This window comes from Hemicordylus capensis, chromosome 4 (assembly GCF_027244095.1).
Source record: "Hemicordylus capensis ecotype Gifberg chromosome 4, rHemCap1.1.pri, whole genome shotgun sequence".
In the NCBI taxonomy this organism is placed as follows: Eukaryota; Metazoa; Chordata; class Lepidosauria; order Squamata; family Cordylidae; genus Hemicordylus; species Hemicordylus capensis.
The window spans coordinates 317,191,701-317,212,875 of record NC_069660.1 but is presented as its reverse complement, the minus strand read 5'-3'; the positions used below and the strand labels follow the sequence as shown (position 1 = coordinate 317,212,875).

General features: G+C 48.5%; 1 long non-coding RNA gene across 1 annotated transcript in view; it reads left to right on the top strand.

The window, feature by feature from the left end:
- LOC128321928 (uncharacterized) overlaps window positions 1-20,832 on the top strand; it is a 48,406-nt gene extending 27,574 nt beyond the window's left edge. The window contains exon 3 of the long non-coding RNA XR_008305426.1: window positions 18,369-20,832. This is a non-coding gene — a long non-coding RNA (uncharacterized LOC128321928). The remainder of the gene's footprint in view (window positions 1-18,368) is intronic.
- The last annotated feature ends 343 nt before the right edge of the window (window positions 20,833-21,175 follow it).

Genomic DNA, 21,175 nt, shown 5'->3' with positions numbered 1-21,175 from the left:
AAACCTAGACAGACACCAACAACAGCCACTGAATGGATGCTGTGGAACATAGGGAACTGCCCTATACTGCATCAGACCATTGGTCTATCTAGCTCAGTATTGTCTACACCAACTGGCAGTGGCTTCTTCAAGGTTGCAGGCAGGAATCTCTCTCAACCCTGTCTGGGAGATGCTGCCAGGGAGGGAACCTGGAACGTTCTGTTCTTCCCAGAGCGGCTCCATCCCCTGAGGGGAATATCTTCCAATGCTCACACTTCTAGTCTCCCATTCATATGCAAGCAGGGCATACCCTGCATAGCTAAGAGGTCAAGTCATGCTTGCTACCACAAGACTAGCTCTCCTCCAGCTGAAGGGGATGATGGGAATTGTCACCCAACAATGTCTGGGGACTCAAGGTTGAGGACCCAAGGTTGAGAGAGTTCCTGTGCATAGCATAGGAACATAGGAAGCTGCCATATACTGAGTCAGACCATAGGTCCATGTAGCTCAGTATTGTCTACCCAGACTGGCAGCGGCTTTTCCAAGGTTGCAGGCAGGAATCTCTTTCAGCCCTATCTTGGAGATGCTGCCAGGGAGGGAACCTTCTGCTCTTCCCAGAGTGGCTCCATCCCCTAAGGGGAATCTCTTCCAGTGCTCACACATGTAGTCTCCCATTCATATGCAACCAGGGCAGACCCTGCTTAGCTAAGGGGACAGGTCATGCTTGCTACCACAAGACCAGCTCTCCTCCAGCTGGGGATGGATAGGGCCAGTTGCTCTCCCCTGCTAAATAAAGAGAAGCGCCACTTTTAAAAGGCGCCTCTTTGCTCAATTAGCAGGGGAATGTCATAGACAGGTGACTCTATGACATAGATGCATATTTTCTAACCCTAAACATAAATGTATATTTTCCGCTTAGAAAGTCAGGCGCTCACCTGTGCACCTTCCCCACTATTATTACTTTCACCTCCTTTGCACTTTTTATTTTTATTTTGCTAACAAGAAAGAGGGCATAGAAACTGGAAGGGAAGGGGCCATGCGAAACCATGTGTCTTTGTTGGATTGTCTTTCCGATGCTCAAAAACAGGAACTTAAACACACACACCCCTTTCAAGGTTATTTTGTAGGACTGAGGCAAACATTGTTCGCGGAGAACTTTTGGCTCAAAATTTGCATTGTGGGGCACAAAAATCCCGCAGAATGCTCCAAACTGGCCTTTGCCTGTTTCACAGTAACCACGGTCTTTCTGGAGGCTGCACCATTTTGCTTTAAACTCACAATTCCCTTCACTGTGATGTTACGTGTTGATGTGGGGTTGTGATAAGGGGATTTCTGGGTTAAATAAAATGGCAGCCTGTCATCTGCCCACCCTTGAAAACCTCCCCATCACTCCTCAACTTCAATGCCTGCCAATGAGCATTTTAGCAGTCTTGAGACTTTTTGAGCTCTCCAAGGGAAGGCTCAAAATCTCAAATAGTTTTTGAGGCAAGGCAGGTTGGGGTGTGTGTGTTTCTAGGGCACAGCAAGAAGATGAAATTGGGCTCAACAGCAGCTTTATTGCTCTTTGCCAATTCTCTTTTCATCTTTTTGAAAATTCAGGGCTGATAGCAATAAATTATACTAAAGCTATACTTAATCATCCCCAGCACCATAATTTACAGGGCAGGCTATCAAATGTTTGTACATTGTAAAGATGGCGCGACGGCATGTTGTCTTTCCTTAATCATATCAGCCAAATGATTTGCTACTAAGTGCCCTAATGGATTTTTAATTAATGTGATTATCGCCATCTCTGCGATGACGCTCACAGCTCTTGACCCTGCAGATATATTGCAAAGGTTGAAGTCGATGGGGAACCGTCTAAATCACACTGCTGCAGGAGCGTAGAGAGCAGCCATCGTCAGGTGGTGAAGGTTGGGAGTCCAAAGCAAAAGTCCTTTTGAATGACTCGAGAAAACGGGATTGCCCAAGGAGAGCACTGCCTAGGGTCTTGATTCTCAGACAGTGGGGCAGGGGCCCTATAAAACTCTACCAAAATGTGTGGGGAGGGGAGGTTTACTTCTGAGGTTCTGAAGTTGACCTCAGTTGAAGTAAGGAGGTAGAGGGATCATTTCAGCACCCTTATCCTCATCTGGCATTATATTTCCCTCAGGCTGAGCAGAAGGGCCACCTCTGCTTTTGTGCTCCCTCGCTCATCACCGGCCTCTCCTTTATAGGCTGCCTGACAGCCACAGCAGGGCTCTTGAACCCTGCTTCTTCCCCTGCTCCAGTGGCAAGATTCTGGGCAAGAATTTCCCCACCCCAGTGAATCTGATGCTGCCTGTCCCACTCCCACTATCAGTCTCTGATAACTGAACAGCTGCCATTCATTCATTCATTCAGTTTATATTCCGCCCTTCTTGAAGTGGTTCAGGGTGGTTTACATTAAAATCAAAAACACAGAATCAAACAATTAACATAAGAACATAAGAACAGCCCTGCTGGATCAGGCCCAAGGAGGCTCATCTAGTCCAGCATCCTGTTTCACACAGGATGCTGCTGGAAGCCACAGGCAGGAGTTGAGGGCATGCCCTCTCTCCTGCTGTGTCTCCCCCGCAACTGGTACTCGGAGGTATCCTGTCTTTGAGGCTGGAGGTGGCCCACAGCCCTTCGACTAGTAGCCGTTGATAGACCTCTCCTCCATGAAGTGATCCAAACCCCTCTTAAAGCCATCCAGGCTGTTGGCTGTCACATCTTGTGGCAAGGAATTCCACAAGTTGATTATGTGTTGTGTGAAAAAGTACTTCCATTTGCTGGTCCTAAATTTCCCGGGAATCAATTTCATGGGATGACTCCTGATTCTAGTGTTGTGGGAGAGGGAGAAGAATGTCTCTTTCTCCACTTTCTCCACACCATGCGTGATTTTATAGACCTCTAATTAAAATCAAGAAACATTTAAACCAGATTAAATCTCATTAAAATTAAATTGCTGGTCACTGACTGTAATAAAAAATTCATTCATTCATTCATTCTAATTAAGGTAAAACTAGATATCTTTAAAAGCCAGGATGCAGAGATGGGTCTTTAAGGCTCTCCTGAAGTCCTCCAAGGAAGACAACCCTCATATCTATGGGGAGCACCATGTCCCCACCGGATGCATGAGCATGTTGGAAACTCCCTAGTGCTGTGCCAATGGGGCTGGACATGGCTACCCACCCCAGCAGGGTCCCCCAGCTCCCAACAGGCCCCAAGGGAAAGCTCCAGGGGACTAGAAGTGTGCAGAATGGTTTGTGGTTGGAATGTTCCGTCCATGATTGCGCTGACGCACGATTCAAACTGCGCAGGTGCACTGGAGCGCCTCGCAGTTCTCAAGGGCCGCTGGGCCACATGGTCAGGCTCAGCAGCCACTCCTGCTCCGCCCAAGACCACCCCAAGGGGGTGCTCGGCTCACACACCCCCGGCCGTGCACATGGCAGTTAGAATTATTTTAAAGATCAGCGGTTCGGCCTTGTTGCGGCAGCGGCGGGAGGGCCTCATGGCAGAGGCAGCCTTGTGGTGGCAGCAGCAGTGGCGGGGGCCTCACAGTGGGGCCCTCACATTTTCCCCCACTGGGGCCCAAACCCGTTCTCGGTGGTCCTGGTGACCTTTAGGGAGACCATGCCGCCATCTTGTCCTGTGAGGAGAGTGGAGGCAGACCTCCTTCTGTCTGCCTGGTACTGCCTGCCCTTGCCTTCGCTCCTCATCATCCCTGCTCCATCTGTGTATTTGTAAAGGGAGCTTCTCAAAGATGCTCCAGGGCTCTCTTCTCCAAAAGATACAGAGCCTTTAAAGGCCAGGCTGAAATTCCTGCAGCGGAGGGAAGGGGGAGCTGCAGCAAACAGCCTAATGCTGAGGGCGGGACCGGGGAGGGGGGAGAATCCCCCAAAGAAAGTGAATGAAAAGGAAACGTAATGCCTGAAGCTGTTTCAGTCCTAATCTGGCTGAATGAACTGCCAGGAACGGAGCCAGCCCTGCCTAAGCTGGGGGCTCAAATGCTCTTCCCAGCTGCTGTGGCTTCCTTGCCTGTGTAAAGGCCACAGCAAGGAGATGTGCTGAGGAGCACCTCTGACAACCGGCAACTGCTCTGAAGTATCCCCAGGTGGCTCCTGGTATAATTTGTTTTGCCCCTTGCTCAAAAGAGCCTCCCTCTTTCTTCCCAGCAAGTGATGCTCTTGGTAAGAGCCTCCTGGGAGCTTGCCAGAGATTAGAGATTGCTGACTCATGGTTTACAGGGGGAGAGCAGGGGGATCAGGCAGTGTTTCAAAAGAGCTTTGTGCACAGGAACCTCGGAAGCCGCCTTATACTGGGTCAGGCCCTTGGTCCATCTAGCTCAGTATTGGCTTCACAGTCTGGCAGCAGCTTCTCCCAGGTTTCAGGCAGGAGTCTCTCCCAGCCCTACCTGGAGATTCTTCCAGGGATTGAACCTGGGACATTCTGCATGCAAGCAGATGCTGAGCTATGGCCCCATCCCCTAAGGGGGAATATCTTACAGCGGGCAGCACACATGTAGTCACCCTTCCAAATGCAAACCTAGGCAGACCCTGCTTAGCAAAAGGGACAATTCATGTTGTCTACCACAAGACCAGCTCCCCTACAGCTAAAGCAAATGTGCACCCCTCCTTGATTTCTCGGTGTCCCCTTCTACACATTTCCATTCATTCATTCATTCATTCATTCATTCATTCATTCATTCGATTTCTATACCGCCCTTCCAAAAATGGCTCAGGGCAGTTTACACAGAGAAATAACAAATAAATAAGATGGACCCCTGTCCCCAAAGGGCTCACAATCGAAAAAGAAACATCAGATAGACACCAGCAACAGTCCCTGGAGGTGCTAGGCTGGAGGTGGATCGGGCCAGTTACTCTCCCCCTGCTCAGTCAAGAGAATCACCACTTTTAAAAGGTGCCTCTTTGCCAAGTTAGCAGGGGTTATGCCAAGTTATGCCAATGCCAAGTTAGCATTTTGGTGGGAACATCCACCAAATGTATCCTCTGGGCAGCATGCGAGGATTTGGTCAATATTCAGCCTTGCTATTTGACATGTGAAAATTTTGTACAGCCATCATTTTGGCAATATTGGGCAATATTGTGCAGGCGGTATCAATATTTGGGTTAACAAAGAATTATTGGTCTAGTTATTAGGATTATTAATATTAATTTCTTTAAGGCATTTTGTACCCCACCCTTAGTTTAAAACAAACTTCCAGGGCAGCACACAAAATCTAGTCAGAGTAACAGCAGGAGAGAGGGCAATTCCTCAGCTCTTGCCTGTAGGCTACCAGCGGCATCTGGTGGGCCACTGTGCGAAACAGGATGCTGGACTAGATTGAACTCCTTGGGCCTGATCCAGCAGGGCTGTTCAGATGTTCTTAACTGCTATGTCCTCCCTCCATGCTGGCTGCACGCTGGGACTGGCCACCCTCCTGACACCCCAAAGTGTTGAAAATTGGCAAGATTTGAGGTGACTCTCACTGCCACTGCTTCAGACCCACCCATCTGCCTGCCCTCCCCCCACCCCCCATAGTCTGTCTCCTTTGCTGGGCAGTGCCAACATGCTCGAATGACCTCCCTGCTCCGGTGCCTGATCTCAGTGAGATGAGCCCACAAGAACTGGTGCCCACACAATGATGCCATTGGACTGTGTTGGGAGCACCCAGCACAGGCAGGCAGCAGTGGGGCTGTTTCAGATCTGACCCCGGGTCCACCGCCAACGTCTGTGTCACTGGGGGGTGGGAACAATGAGGGGGGTGGGGCAGAATCTGTGCTGGCCCCCAGCCAAGGGCAGAGCCAGCGACGGGATGTGGTTTGTCTCAAGCGGTGAATGGTAGCAAGCCGCAGCCATGAAGAACTCCCTGCTGTCCTGCTCAGGCACGTCCCTCCCTGCTCAGCGACAGTCTGGAGGCCTTGCAGCCGCAGAGGAAGCACAAAAGGCAACATTAATATGCGCCTCTGCCAAGTAATCTGCCTTTTAATTGGCTTCTCCATTATTGGCCGCTCCATTTCCTTTGATGCAATGACAGAGAGAGGAGGGAACGGAGCGTTTAGTACCACTTGTGCCTCCGTTGGCCTTGCAGTTTTCTGAATTCCATTACAGGCACTCCAGATGTTGCAGCTGGCATGCAAATGTGCACGTCCTCCTCGCCGGCATCTGTCTTTTTGCCACCCTAACCAGAGGCCCCCATAACCTCAGGGCGAGGGTGCTGGGAAAGGCACATTGCAGGTCAGCAGTGGTGCTGTGCCAGAGTAGCCTTCATTCTGTCAGAGTCGTCAGGGCCGGTCATCAGATCGTGCAACCTGCTTCGGCACCAGGGGACGTCACAAGCCCCACTGGCCAAGCCAGCCATCTGGAAACACATCTCTCTTCGGCACCCAATTGAGACTGAGCGTTACAAGCACACAAACGGCCTACACAGGAATGGGTCAATTCTGCACCCTTTTGCCTTTTCAAGTAAGGAAAAAACAGACAAGCCAAATGTTGGAGATGGAAATAATCTGGGATATGGGGAGAGATCATTGCTTGGTGGAATGGGCAGCGATCTGTGGAAGAACGCTGGCTTTGTCGGCGAAAGGTCCCAGGATCAAACCTGGTTGCTTCCACTTTTCAAAAACATCACACTTACCTGGGCTAGTAAAAATAACTGCCTCAGAGCCTGTAGTACTGCCAAGAGCAGACAATATTGGGCTAAATGCCAAATAAAACAACTGGCCCTCTCCATCCCCAACACAGCACCCCTTCAGTGGCTGTTGCTGCTGGTGTCTATCTTATGTTTCTTTTTTAGACTGTGAGCCCTTTGGGGACAGGGAGCCTTTTTATTGATTTATTCATATCTATGTGAACCATCTTGGGCACTTTTTGTTGAAAGCAGTATACAAATATTTGTCGTATTCATATTCATAATCGTGTTAACAGGTATGCCCTCAGTTGGGAGTTCCAGGGAATTTGATCACGACAGCAGGGAGACCCCTGACATTCAGAGTCACTGGAAGGCCTCCTGCTCTCATAGAGGAACTCTAAAGATATCTGAAATATCTGTCAGACTGGACTGAATCAGACCTGCTCTCCCCTGGCCTTTCCCCTCCCTCTTCCTCTTCTTGAGACCGGGTGAGGGCATGTTCCACAGAGAGCAGCCAGACAGCCATCTTGCTGTCCAAAGCTTCTGTTTAAAAGGCACCACACACACACACACACGCCCCGCAACATTCCCTTTTAGGTCCCTGAGTGGTGTGGGTGTTTGAGTGCTCCCTATGGAGTGAAGAGGACATCTCACCCCATCTGATCCCAGGTAAGGGAGGGGAGGGAGGAAAGGGAAGGGGGAGAGGGCAGGGTGTGGCAGGCAGGGGAGCCTGAGGAATATGTCAGGTCTCAAAAGGCCCTCTTTTACCCAACATGTAGGACACACCAGTTGGGAAGGGTTTCCATGGTCCCTCTCGACAATCTCACTGTCATGCTGGGTCAGCTTGGAATCCATCTTTTCGAACCCTGCACAGGCCGACTAAACAGACCAATGGTCTAACTGTATGTCTCATATTACCATAGGACGGTGTGTGCCCCTTTCTCCATCTTCTTCAGTCCCGTGACATTCTGGCCCTCTCATCTTGAAAAGGTGATAGTCAAGATAGTCAAAATGATAGGAGGGCTATACATAGGAAGCACAGTTGCTGGGAAAACTGCCATCTTTTTGTGAGATCTGAGCTAAGACTAGCTGACAGATGCCTCCCGAACTCACACGCAGAAGATGCCAGTGATTGCCTACTCCTATGATATGTCCCTAGCGCCTCATATTCAGGAGATTATGTAGCAGTTCCATAGAGCTATTATGGCGGACAGCCACTGACACTCAGCAAATCTGTTTAATCCGTACTCAAAAGCTATCTCAACTAGTAGACCTCACCACATCCAGTAGAGGTGAGTTCTACAGGTTAATGTTACACAAGAAGATTCTCCTTCTCGTTGTCTTGAATGTAGCACCTGTAATTTTGAGAGTTTCAAAATGCCCAGGTGGCTGCTTGAACGTTCCCACTTCAAAGTTCGCCTTGCCTCATGACAGGATCACCCCAGTTGAGGCTTCTCCTCATGCTAATTAATTGCCACCAAAGTTTTCATGAAGCCACATTTTCAAGTTTCTTATTTAGATTTTGAAAAAAAACCCACGACAAACTTCAAGAGAAGAAAGAAAATATCGAAACTTCAATTGGGAAACCAGTGCGGGGGAAAGGGTTACCCTCACTGACTGTTGCGGTCCCAGTCAAATTCCTTCTGCAGCAGTTAATAATATGTTTTTTTTTTAAGTGGGAGATTTTAATCACGTCTCATTTGGCCCTCAGCAACGATGCAGCTTCCTGAGGCCAGACTGAGTCATGAATCCCACACATGCTCCTTAGGATTGGCTATAGATAACCACTGTTGAAGATAGATATTGCACCTGGTTTTTTGTTGTTGCTTTTAAAGGAAGAACAATGTCAAAGGAAGCTTGGACTGGTAATTAAATATCCTATCATTTCTCTAAAAGATAGTCATGGAGTCTCCAGCGGAATTGTTGGATGTAGTAATAAAAGAAATAGTAATCTCTGTATGGGCGGGATAGGAAGGGGGGGGGGAGCTGAGTGCAATCAGAAAATCTATCACTGGGACCAGTTTCTCATCTCAGCTTGCCTCTTTGAACAGAACAGCTCATATTTCTGCTGCTCAGTGTGACATCATTCTAAACCACCCAGACACAGAAGGACTGAGAGCCATATTTTACTTCCAATATCTCATTCTCACTCTCCCCTTTCCTCCCATACAGGATGATTGCTAGGCTGGACAGTACATTTAGGTTAATTTTTGTTTCTGTACATCTTATGAGACACACTATTGCCTATTCAGCCCCACACATTATCTTTCCCCTGGCTGTGGCTGGTGTCTACCTTATCGGTCTCTTTTTAGATTGGGAGTCCTTTGGGGATAAAGGACCATCCTATTCTTTTTTCTATGCTAACTGCTTTGGGAACTTTTTTTGTGGAGCAGTGGCAGAGAGATATTAATAACAACAAGGCACTAGAGGCTTTCTTTTCTAGTATAACTTGTGCGGAGAGACAGGGGCTTGATCCCTGCCTTTGGTGTGACTCGGGGCAAAAAAGGCATCAGAGTTCATGGAGGATGATGGTGGTGATGGTGGTGGTGGTTGTGGCGGCGGCGGTGATGCCGCTGCCGCCTTCAGTGTGGATGGTGCTTTACAAACTGCAAGAGGACAAGCCTCTGCCCCAAAGAACTTAAAATCTAAAATTCAACACAGGGGAGATTGTAAAGGAAGCGGAGGAAGATGGAAGCAAGGTAAACAGGGAGAGGATAAGCATTTATTTCAGTTATACATGCAACAGCAGGAGAGAGGGCCTGCCCTCATTTCTTGCCTGTGGGCTTTCCAGAGGCATCTGGTGGGCCACTGTGTGAAACAGAATGCTGGACTAGATGGGCTTTGGGCCTGATCCAGCAGGGCTGGTCTCATGTTCTTATGAATGATGCAAAATTGACCACTAGCCTTGCTGCACAAGTAGAACAAAGGTGCAAGAGACTGAGCAACGTTAGGCACCCGCTCTGCTATGTGGTCTTTTTACATGGGTACATCCTTGTTCATCACAATGACATTAGTCTGGATGTCTGCCAGCACTGGTAGAGGGAGAAGAGTAAGGTGCTGTGCCAAAGGCTTTGAGGGGGGGGGAAAGAATTTGGTGGATAGATATCATGGAAGAGAGGTGAAATCATGTAGGCATTCTGGAGAGAGTTCAGGCATAAGGACAGAAAGGGAGAAATATCAGAGCTTTTTAAGGCAGCAGGAGAACTTTGGATGGTTGATAGTGGTGGAACTGGATGGATGGAGTTCCATAGGATGAGAACTCTGTGCAGGATCCAGGAGCAAACAGGGAACCAGTGAAGATACTGATGGAGATGTGTTGGGCTGCCAGAGCAATGAGAGATTTAGGAGACCAAGGTGAGTCAATGGACCATCGGAGATGACAAGGTTGAAGTCATCTAGGAGAGGCATAAGGCCTATTCACACATCATGTTCAACACTCGTACAATGAGTGTAAAGTGTACTGAGGTACAGCTCTGTACGCAGGTACAGTCATTCACATGTTATATTGAACACAGGTCCAGAAGTACGCTTCCTATCTGTAGCATGCACTTGAAGGGCCTATATCCAGGTTCACTTTTAAAATGAACAGGTACAGTCATTCACCATAACACATGTACGAATTTACAGACATCTGTACACTCATACAGTACAATGTCTGAACTGGGCTATAGTCAGGGCAAGAACCAGAGCTTTTGTCAAGGGAGCAAAGAGGAAGGACCATATTTCTATAATGTTACAAAGGGAGATGGGACAAGACCGAAGATGGAGGCAAAGGGGAGCGAGACCACGCTAAATGCAAGGTTTGGTATGAGTGGATATATTTACATTAAGCAGTGTGCATGTGTTGCAGTTTGGAATAACCCCTGCTAACTTGGCAAAGAGGCACCTTTTAATGTAGTGATTCTCTTCATTTAGCAGGGGGAGAGTAACTGGCCCTCTCCACCCCCAGCACAGCATCCCTCCAGTGACTGTTGCTGGTGTCTATCTTGTGTTTCTTTTTAGACTGTGAGCCCTTCGGGGACAGGGAGCCATCTTATTTATTTATTATTTCTCTGTGTAAACCACCCTGAGCCATTTTTGGAAGGGCAATATAGAAATCGAATTAATAATAATAATAAGGCATATTTTCAAAACACTACATGAAAAGCCAGGTATCTGAGGCTTAGTGAGAAGAGCAGACCAAACAGAGAGAAAGAAGCCCCTACCTTTTGCCTAACACAGCACAGCACATTCATCAACTGAATTTTGCTGGTGTAGAAAACTGGAGCTGTGTGGCAGTGGAGAGCAGCACGTTGCTTTCTCTGTGGACTAGCATAGAACAGCAGGAGCAATTATTTTATTTGTTTGTTTGCTCATTCATTCATTTTTACCCTTCGAAGTGAGCAGTGAGCACAACCTGGTGGTCTTTCCGTGGCCCCCGGCTGCTGCTGCATCTCTCCCACCATGGAACTCGCAGCTTTGCTTGAGAGGGAGGTGACTGGGAGATCCTCCGTCACACTCGGATTAAAGTAGGGATAAGAGCTGGGAAACCATGTTTGGGACTCAACATGGAATGTAGTTACACTTCCCTAGATGCAACATTCTGTGGCATGCCTGAAGGAATCCAGAGATGGAATGGTTAAAGAAGCTAACATGATTAAAAAAGAAATCCCATGGGGCAGGAGCTGAAATCCATATGATGCCCCCTCATCCTGGATGTGTCACCGAGGCCCAGGAGAGTCCAATACAGTATGCAACCAGTGTCCCAATGTCTTTTTTTTTTAAAGTTCACTACAAAGCAGTGACACAGCCCTCTGCTGACAAAAAGCCTTGCCTGTTTTGAAAAACCGGAAGACTGATTGGTGTCCTTTAGCGCCTTTCAGTTTCTTTGATTTAAACTGCTTACGCTTTTGGCTGTCTCATTTGTATTTATAGCCAGACATGTCAGTAGGGCATGTATGCATATTAATCTCACAAAAGTGACAAATGCCTTCTCGATGCCTCTCTCTGTCCCCAGGACCTAGTGCCAGTTCATTCATTTACTCCCCTACATACTTGGCAGCAACCTCTGATGCTCCTGGCATTCAAAGGAACATAGGAAACTGCCATATACTGAGTCAGACCATTGGTCTACCTAGCTCAGTATTGTCTACATAGACGCAGCGGCTTCTCCAAGGTTGCAGGCAGGAATCTCTCTCAGCCTTATCTTGGAGATGCTGCCAGGGAGGGAACTTGGAACCTTCTGCTCTTCCCAGAGGGCCATCTGGGAAGAGGCAGCAAAGGGACCATCCCATGCAGTCAGGCTGACCCCTGAACTCCCCGAGTGTAGAATCCAGAGGAAAGAGTTCTGGTGGGCAAGGACAAGACAGTTGAATCAGGAATATTAATGGTGTAATGAAGTAGAGATTATCTACAGAGAGGTAAGTGCAGATGGCTTTTCCATGCTCTTGCTGCTGGCTGTTTGTTAGCCCTGCCTCTACTCCAGGACTGGAATAAGGCAAGACTGAGCTAGATGGACCAATGGTGGGACTCAGACATGTTAGAGGAGGAGGAGGAGGAGGAGGAGGAGGAGGAGGAGGAGGAGGAGGAGATCTGTCCTGTCTTAACAGTGTAATGAGACAGATATTCAGTACAGAGAGGCAAGTGCAGTCTGCCTCCAGTGCTCTTGCTGCTGGCTGTTTGTTAGCCCCGCCTCTATTCCAGGACTGGAATACAAGTAACTAAAGCCCCATTCAAAAGCTGGCCTGGATCAAGGAATGGATTCACCAAAACCTTCACATCAAGAATCACTGGCTGTGGTGGCATGAGTTGGCTGAGAGACTTGTGCCACCACTGTGCTCTCAGTATCTGCCTGAGACCCCAGTGTCATTGCAGGCCCCCAGGGGTCAGGGATGCTCCCTTTTGGCTGCTGGGGAGGGCGGGCAGAGGGCCAATGGGAAACTAATCTCTCTCGTCATCCACATAGGCACACACCATATTTTAACTCTCACTTTTAGGAGATGATTCATCCCCAAAGAATAAAACGAAATAATAAATGGATCTTGCACAGAACAATTGCCTTCTCTTTACAGTTCCCTGGTGACGCTGGGTGCTTGCAGCCTCTTGGGAAACATGTCAAGCATTTTCACACACCTGTTGTTGTTCAGGGTGGATTCCAGGGACTGTCTGACCCACCCCAAGGGATGTTTTGCTGCAGTTCAACTCGTGATGGGGCATGCTTTTTAATTAAGACTCCTGGAGGATTTGGGAGCAGAAAGAGAAGCATCCTCAAGCAGGCGGCTGGGGGAGCGCACTGCATTCTCAAATGTCAGAGCAACAGCTTTGAATTACGGGCTTGGAAATATCTCTCAGTGCTTCCCTGAGAAGAAGCAGGTGCGATTGAGCCAGTCCCTATAGATGTCCAAGCTTATTGCAAACCATGTGAAAAAGGAGGAGGGAGACACCTGGACCTGCTATCTAGCCCAAATGCATCGTGTGCATGTGATTGTTGAGCTGTATGCGATTGCTGGCAGTTGTCTGCATGTTACATTCAATGCATGCGTTGCACTAGATGCCTTCTCTGAACATGGGGGAGGATCATAGCCAGAGGTGCCCCTAGGTAATTTTGGAGTCTGGACCTAAAGACCTTTGGAGGCTGCCCTCCGCTGCAAATTAAGCATCATCATGCTCATCTAGGCGACCACACCACCCTGGGACAGACTAAAGAGGATTTGGGGGCCCCCAGGGGCTGTGGAGGCCCTGGACTTTGGCCCCAAAGTCCAGGGGTAAGAGCACCTCTGATCATAGCTGCTCATAGCTTCTGCTTGATCAGGTAGCAGCTCCTGCTAGGGCTCAGAAAGGTCTGTCTGAAACTCTGGAGGGCCTTTGGCAGTCTGACTAATGGTCTGATTTGATATAAGGCAGCTTCCTATGAAACCTATGAAATTTCCAAGGAGTCCAGTCATGGTGCTGACTTTTAAGATGAAGGCATGCCCGGTCATTGACGTGGACATTTGTTTGCACATCAGTGGCATAGCAAGGTAGGAATGGGGCTGGGACAAGATTTGAAGATGGCCCATCTGGTATATAAATCTAACAATCAATCAGTCAATCAATCAATCAATCAATTAAAAAATCTGCTTTTGCTACCTCCCGCCTTCACTAGTTCCTACTTGTGTTTTCTGGCCACCTTGAAAGCTGTGCTCTGCTCAGCCCCAGCTCTGAGCTGCCTGTTCTCCCACTGAGCCAACACAGTCCGATGACATCGCCGAGCTGTCTCCACGGGGCACCGGTTGCTCGCTGGCAGCTGCACCAGCTCTATGAGGCAGAGCTGCCCCAATGCCAGCAAGAATGGGAGTGCCCTTTAAGGCAGGCCCTGGAACGCCCCCCCCCTCACAGAACTGGTGCAACCTAAGGCAGAGTCCCCAGTGGAGGGTGGCCGGGGAGGTGGTAGGTGGCCCCCGGACACCTGTGGGCCCCAGACATTCACCCCTACTGTCTGTAGGGTAGCTGCACCTCTTATGCACATGCAGACCTGGATATGTGTGTGCAATGTAAAGCGTGATGAACCCTAGGAAAAGAGCCCCACGTGTGTTGACTCCACAGAGACACACACAGTGAACACAGGCAGATCTTCTGTGAGAAGATCTAAGAGAGGAGAGCTGGTCTGGTGGTAGCAAGCATGACTTGTTCCTTTAGCTAAGCAGGGGCTGCCCTGGTTGCATTTGAATGGGAGACTAGAAGTGTGAGCACTGCAAGATATTCCCCTCAGGGGATGATGGAGCCGCTCCGGGAAGAGCAGAAGGTCCCAGGTTCCCTCCCTGGCAGCAGCATCTCCAAGAGAGGGCTGAGATAAACTCCTGCGTGCAACCTTGGAGAAGCTGCTGCCAGTCTGTGAAGACAATACTGAGCTAGATGGACCAAGGGTCTGACTCAGTATATGGCAGCTTCCTATGTTCCTGTGTTCTCTCTATATGCATGCACTCATCCCGGATATGTTATCAGAAGAAGGATAGCCATGCAAAGGAATGTACGTAGATGAGAAGGGAGGCCTCTGCCAGGCCCTGCCAGGCCCCCTGGCACCTGAAGCAGTGGGGTGAGCCATCGGCCCTCTGCCCCTCCTCCTGCACCCTCACCCCCCATTCATCTCTCTCCCTTCTCCCACTGCAGTATCCAGACTGTGCCACACACTAATTCCACCCTGGCCGACTCTTCCCCTCCTTATGGGTTTCTGCACTGCCCTTCAGTACCACCTTTGCCCCCTTCATCCAACCCTTCCCATGGGGTTTACATGACTGACCTTCAAGAGAGCCCTTTAGACTTCCTTTTTTGGTCTGACCTCCCAGGGTTTCTTATTTGTTCTTACATTGTTTTAAACGGTTTTGTACTGTTTTAGTTTTTGATCGCGTTGTTGGTTTTAATGGATGGTGTTTCTGTTTTATTTGCTGTGAACCACCCAGAGCTGACAGACGGGGCGGTTTAGAAATATAACAAACAAACAAACAAACAAACAAACAAACAGCTACTCTTTATATACCACTTTTCAACAAAAGTTTGCAAAGTGGTTTACATAGAAAAATAAATAATGTCTGGTGGGCCTGGCTGTCCTTACCTCCAAGGATGGAGTGATCAGAGGGCCCAAGGTGATGGAGGGGTGGAAGCTGAGGAGAGATGGAGGAAAGACTGCCAACGGGCAGGGACTCAGCTCCAGTGGAGGAGGAGCTGAGCCCTGATAAGGCCGAAGGGGAGGCGTGCGAGGAGAACATCAGCAGCAGGGGGTCTGAGCAGGAGGAGGGAGAGGCATTGGCAACAGCTGTAAGGGGTAGTCAATTACAGGGGATAAAGAGGGGCTTTGGCCCCATAATTGGGGGTGGGAGGTGCATAGCCTGTGGGGGGGGGCATATAAGGAGCTGGCTGGTGATGAGAGGCTGGCTGGTGGAGAGTGTCAGGACCCCACGGAGAGGGGCAGACACAAGGAACAAGAAGCTTGGGACAGAGGAGGCATCGGGTGATGCTCAACCCCTTCCCTGTCCCTGCTCTGAGGCCAGACCTGATAAGCCTAGGCAGGCTGGGTAAAGGAGACAGGGATGTGTAGCCGGACAATCAATAATAAATAAGATAGCTCCCTGTCCCCAAAGGCTCACAGTCGAAAAAGAGACACAAGGCAGATACCAAGCAGCAATCATTGGGAGGATGCTGTGCTGGGGATGGATAGGGCCAGTTGCTCCCCCCCTGCTAAATATAAGAGAACCAGCACTTTGAAAGGTGTCTCTTGGTTCAGTTAGCAGGGGTGACTGGCCGTGCCAGCTGCTCTCTGACATGGTAGGTTCTGCCATGTGCACATGGGGGGGGGGCAGTTTTCCTCAAACAGCTCCCTGTCTGACATTAAGGTGCCCCCCCACATGGACGGCGCCACCTCGGCAAAAGCCATGTGAGCACCAACGCTCAGGACTTGGGGCTGCAAAAACAAAAGGCATCCATTTCAGAGCCAAGCTTGCAGCTGTGTCTTGCTGGCACGTTTTCGAGAAATTTCCCGGAGACCTGTTTGGAGCAGCCCGGCTTGTTCTCTCATTACAATACCATTCTCCCAACTGCTGTAACACTTTGTCTAATCCACTGTTCAAAATCAATACCTGGAAGAAAAACCACCCCATTCTCCTTGTAAAGGGAGTAATCTGTACACGACCATCTGTGTTGGCTTAGCAATATCCACGTAGGGACAAGCAGAAAATATTCACATAACCAGATGAGTGGGCTTTCGGGCAGAGTCTGTCTGGATTTCCCACAATTTACACCAGAAAGCTGTTTCCTCACACATTCCAGTTAGTGGATAGAGATGCTTCATGTGCCGGTGGGACTATCACGACTTCCCGAGAAGGAAAGCAGGATTAGAGGCGGCCTCTGCAAAACGGAGACTTCCCCCTTTCCCCCCAAAGGGCCTGTTATGGCTCATCATGTTGCAAGTGCCTCTCTTTGTAATTGGTTTGGGGAAACCTGGTTCGTCATGACCTAAACCGGTATCAGAAATTGGAAAATGAATCTTGGCTCTGCCCAGATCAGTTACAAATTGGCTAGGCCCCTGGTGTGCAGGGCCCAACCATGGAGGGAGGGGACACATTATCAAGGGGGCCTAGTCCGGACTGCAAATCCATTACAATGAGGGGAAAACTGAGGCTCAATTGTACATCTCGCTTGGTGATGTTGATGCAAACTTTTCCTGTATTTCTCTGCAGTGTCCATGTTGTGAGATTTGCTGGTGGTGTCAGCTCCAGGATCCTGGGATCCTGGAGCAAAGCCTCCCTCCCCCAGTAGGCCCCCATGCCCCCCATGTTTACTGGCAGCAGTGAAAGGTGCTGGCAAAGGACAGGAAAACACACCTCCCATCCTCCCCTTGGTTCGGCAGTGGCGGCAGCCATCTTGGCAACTCCTCCTCCCTCCATTCTCCCTGTGGGCCAGTGTGCTTTCTCCCAAATGCCGCTGCCTCCTGTGAATGTGGATGACCAGGAAAACAATCTGCAATACATGTACTGCAGACAGATGTTAAACTCAACTGAGAGGACTTTAATTGATATTTGCTGCCCTGTCCCTCCAGCTTTGTATGGGCACAGAAAATACCTGGCCAGTGTATGGTGCATTAGTTCGAATGTGTTGCAGTTTGACAGCAGGTAGCCACCCACATTCAAAGAGCAGCTCAGTTAAAAAGCCCATTGAGTGGCTCTGGGTTATTCATTCACTCTTTGGATGGAGTCGTTCACGAGGTTCAAGGAGGGATTCATTGGAAGATGAATCTTGACTCTTCCCAGATCAGTTACAAATTGGCTAGGCCCTCTCATGTGCCCAGAGGCATCTGGTGGGCCACTGTGTGAAACAGGATGTCGGACTAGATTGGCCTTGGGCCTGATCCAGCAGGGCTGTTCTTATGTTCTTAACCTTGTGTGCTCTCCTGAGCTCCATGCACGATAGATGAGATTTAAAAGGTAGGGAATACGTGTGCAACTTCACATAACTACTATCCCCAGATTTGCTTGCATGGCAACCATGCCAGTGAAACAGATTTCAGACCGGTTGAATTTGTAGTGCAGACAGGACAGAAGTCTTCTTCCTCTTCCTCTTCCTCTTCCTCTTCCTCTTCTCAACATGTTTGGGACCCACCATTGGTCCATCTAGCTGTCTTGCCTTGCCCTGACTGCAGGGGCTCTCCAGGGTCCCCGAAAGGGATCTTTCCCAGTGCAACATGGAGGTGCCAGGGACTGGACATGAGACCTTCTGTCTGCAAAGCATGTGCTCTACCACTACCCGCTTCTAAACAGAAAGGCTGGGAGATGGAGGAGCCCCCCGCTCCAGAGATCAGAAGGGAGGGGTTTTGAATGAATGAATGAATGAATGAATGAATGAATGAATGAATGAAGTGGGTAGCAAGGTCACGTTTTGCTCCTAACAAGACTCTGCACCCCAAATTCTGGATGGAGCCTAGCTCAGTGGCCAAGCAGGTCTCCAGTTTGGTCCTTAGCGTATCCAGCCAAAATGACTGGGCAGTAGATGATGGGAATGAAAAACTGCACCTTAAATCCTGAGGAGATGCTGCCAGTCAGAGCAGAATCCGAGAATTTTGGAGTTGGAAGGGGCTGTGGAGGCCTTCCAGACCAACGCCCTGCTCAGTGCAAGCAACGGCATCCCTGGCAGAGGGCTTCCCAGCCTCTCTTTGAAAACCTCCAGTCACTGTTGCCCTCCAAACAGCTCAGACACACAGGGAATCCTTCCTGATGTCTCACCTAAAAAGTCTTCTTTGTAATTTCAGGCCATTGGATCTAGTCCTGCCCTCAGGAGCAACCGAGAATATGTCTGCCCTTCAGATAATGGAAGAGGGTGATCATCTCTCCCTGAAGTCTTCTCTTCTCCAGGATAAACAGACTCCGCTTCTTCAAACGCTCCTCATCAGGGTAGACAATAATGGGTTAAATGGATCAAGGGTCTGACTTGATATAAGCCAGCTTCATACAAGAACTCAAGAGGCTGGTCATAGGGACACAGGAACATAGGAAACTGTCTTATACTGAGTCAGACCAGTGGTCCATCGAGCTCAGCATTATCTACACAGACTGGCAGTGGCTTCTCCAAGGTTGCAGGCAGGAGTCTCTCTCAGTGCTATCTTGGAGATGCTGCCAGGGAGGGAACTTGAGACCTTCTGCATGCAGGTGCTCTTCCCAGACCGGCCCCATATCTTACCGTGCTCCCATGTATTCTCCCATTCAAATGCAAACCAAGGCAGACCGTGCTTAGCAAAGGGGACAATTCATGCTTGCTACCCCAAGACCAGCTCTCCTCTGGTCATACAAATGGGGGGAGTGTGGTGGGACTCTGTGGTCAGTGGCTAAATGTAAAGCACGGTTCTGAATCACATGGAGAGAACTCCACCTCCATATTGTTATGTGTGTGTAGGCTCCCTGCAGGTGATTAACTAAATATATGTAGATCTCCCAGTCCCCACAGGTTCACTCATCAGGCTTTTAATGGCTATGCTCATGATTCATTGCAGACAGGTCAGTTGAGTATGCCATTACCACTGAGATTTTGTGTGACCTGGTTCAGGTTCCTTCAGAGCAGACTTCTAGATAACTACTGCTCCTACCTTATCTTAGAGAGCACCTCCTTCTGTATGATCCCCACTGCACGTTAAGGTCATCTGAGGAAGTCCTTCTCCAGTTACCACCGGTTCATTGGGTGGCGACTCAGAGGCGGGCCTTCTCTGTAGCTGCTCCTGGGCTGTGGAATGCACTCCCGGCAGAAATCTGTAATTTGAATTCTCTATTCGCCTTCGGGAGAGCCCTTAAAACCTCTGTTTGGCCTGGCCTTCCATGGTTTTTAAATAGTTGCAATTGGTTTTAATGTTGTAACCTGGTTTTCAGAGTGTTTTTAATTGTTGTGATTGTTTAATTGCTGTTTTATGATGTTTTAATTGTTAATTGTTGTTTTATGCTGTTTTATAATTTTTGTTTTAATTGTTAACTGATTTTAATGGCTTTGTTTTAATTGTAAACCTCCCTGAGCCATTTTCAAGGGCGATATAAAAATCAAATAAAGGAAGGAAGGAAGGAAGGAAGGAAGGAAGGTAGGTAGGTAGGTAGGTAGGTAGGTAGGTAGGTAGGTAGGTAGGTTCGGGTTTTCTTCCAGCTCAAGTCAACAGTAAATGTTTTGTTTGGGTCTTCAGTTTGGCTCCATGGGTGCATACAGAGTTAACAGAGCAAGACTGGTCTTACACTCAGTTCTTCTCCCTGGGAGAACATGCTATTAAGATGTGCAGTCCCACCCCCAGAATAAATTGTGCTAAACAAAGAAATGCTCTCTCTAATGAGACGGAATCCTCATCTAATCAATATATTATCTCACTTGGCTTGAAATCATAAAACCTTTCATTGCTTCTAATTAAAGACAAAATTACTCATAGGCCAGACAAATTTATGCTAATCATAAGCTTGATTCAAGTGGCATTTTCAACATTATAAAAATAATAAGAATGTCAGTGTTTAAACCGAGAACTCATTGGAACTAAAGAAAAGGGTGGGGGTGGGGAAAAAACAAATGACTTGGAGTGAGATTATTCCTTTCAATTAATTAAGTCACTCCTGATTAGGTATTTTAACTTCCCTGAGTCTTTGTTACACTTTTTTTGGCTTTTCACAGAGGTATAGGGGACCTGTGTGATAGCAATGAGCAATCTGATCGGTCATGGTGGTGAGCAATTATTTGTAATTAGAACAATGAAAAAGTACTCTGAGTGTGTGTGTGCGTGTCCATGTGTGCGCACACCTTTGTGTGGGGGCTTGAGCATGGTCTTAACAATCCAGAGGGGTTGGTGACGTGATTGAACTTTGAAGAGTGATGAACTTTCATTGAAGAGTGATTAACTTTCAAAAGCTTAAAGGTCCTACTTGAATCAGCGTTCAGATGTCTGAGTCTTCTCCATTTTCAGAATCACACACTCCAGAAAGTCAGCCCAGAGGCCTTATCTATTTATTAAAACGTGCCTCAGCTTTCAGTCCCAAATGGGACCCCCTCCAGATGAACACAGGGGAACAGGAAGCTGCCGTATACTGAGTCAGGCCCTTAGTCCCTCTAGCTCAGTATTGTCTACACTGACTGGCAGCAGCTTCTCCAAGGTTGCAGGCAGGAGCCTTTCCCAGCTCTGCCTGGAGATGCTGCCAGGGATTGAAACTGGGTCCTTCTGCATGCAAGGCAGATGCTCTACCATTGTGCAGCACCCCCATCCCTCTATGGTTTTCAAAGCATCATTAACAGAGCACCAAAAACAATACGTAAAAACCCCTAAAGACATACTCACACCCACACATAGTAAAAGCATGCGGAAACGTAAAAATAATAAAGTGAAATAACAAGGCGGGGTAAAACTTCACCTAACCACAAACTGTGACAAACCTTCTTCATGTAATAGTAATAGCAATCATGAAAGGAGGTTTCGTGATCGCGGTTCTTCAGGCTTTTCTTCAACCTGAATTTGCTGCTAATCAATTCTGTTGGGGACTCCTTGTCCTAGTATTATAAGAGGGACAAAAACCTCTCTCTCTGTCCAATTCCTCCATGCCATGT